The sequence below is a fragment of the Diaphorina citri genome, unplaced genomic scaffold (genome assembly GCF_000475195.1).
Source record: "Diaphorina citri unplaced genomic scaffold, Diaci psyllid genome assembly version 1.1 scaffold3, whole genome shotgun sequence".
Classification (NCBI taxonomy): domain Eukaryota; kingdom Metazoa; phylum Arthropoda; class Insecta; order Hemiptera; family Psyllidae; genus Diaphorina; species Diaphorina citri.
Genome location: NW_007377442.1, coordinates 518,524 through 519,739, shown reverse-complemented (window position 1 = coordinate 519,739; position 1,216 = coordinate 518,524).

Below are 1,216 nucleotides of genomic sequence, written 5' to 3'. Positions count from 1 at the left end.
TCATTCACAATATATCGGAAGATTTGAACTAAGAGAACTTTTGAAGAAATGTCTCATAGGATGTTGAGAAGTTCAATTTTCTTCGCATGACACACCAAGCAAAATTCAATGGATGTCACCACTGTTTAAGTTCTTATTTCATACTCTCGGTCTATTATTTTTTAAATCCGTTGAAATTCCAAGGTGCAAATCTCTCACGGAAAAACAAAACAGAGTCTTCTCGACTAACGCGACGTATTAAAATGAGTGATCAAATTCACCATCTCTCAACAACTAAATGCATAAATGTATGTTCCATACTGTTAACAAATGAACGTAAATACTTATGACTAGACTAAGCTATGGGCTACATCATCATTTAGTTACCTACATACAATAATATATTGTAGTCCTTCATGATGTAGCATACTTCATTCTGAACATTTCCTTCCTAAATATTAACAGTAGGTACTTCTCTCTCTTGAAAGAATCCACTTGATTCCAGACATCCAGATCGGAACGAGTACATATTAATGTGTTTGCTATGGGTTCACAGTATCGCCCGAGTCTCTAGTAGGAGTTTCGCCACTGCTTCCTTAACGTCTTCCCTTTTCACCCATTATTAATTTAAATACCTTAGTCCCTTAGTTAAAATCCTAGTACCTATTCTATAGATAATAATAGAATCAGATATATTGGGGGTGGGGGAGCTAGCTTTATTCTTCGTTCTTCAAATAAAATTCTCGTAGCTATTTTAAACGTGTACCTAATATTGAATCACCTCGAACTTTTTAATGCAAAATGAACAGGGACAAGTTCTCTTCTCCAGTCACCCTGTAATTTCAGATCACTCACGACTTGGGTAGATTCCTATGCTATGATAAGAAATAAATAAGAAAACATCTCATGTAAAGTACATTGCATCGTCCCAGAGTCCTAGCAACCCGACTAGACACTAGACACCCCCTCTTTGCGGATTTTTTTTCTTTTTTTTTCGCGACTTAAAAGAAGAAGAATACGAAGACGATTTCTCAAAATGTAATTACCTACAATGATTTACGTTGAATATTTCATTTTAAAAAAAGACAAGTAACTTGAAGATGCAGGGGGCGGGACTGTTCCTCTTCTTTTTCTTCTTTGGAAGATCATAAAAGAGAAAACCATAAAGGCCGATAATAATATGAAATTTATTCCTTATGACTCTTACACTTGAAGAATTTAGAATGTTACATGGGAG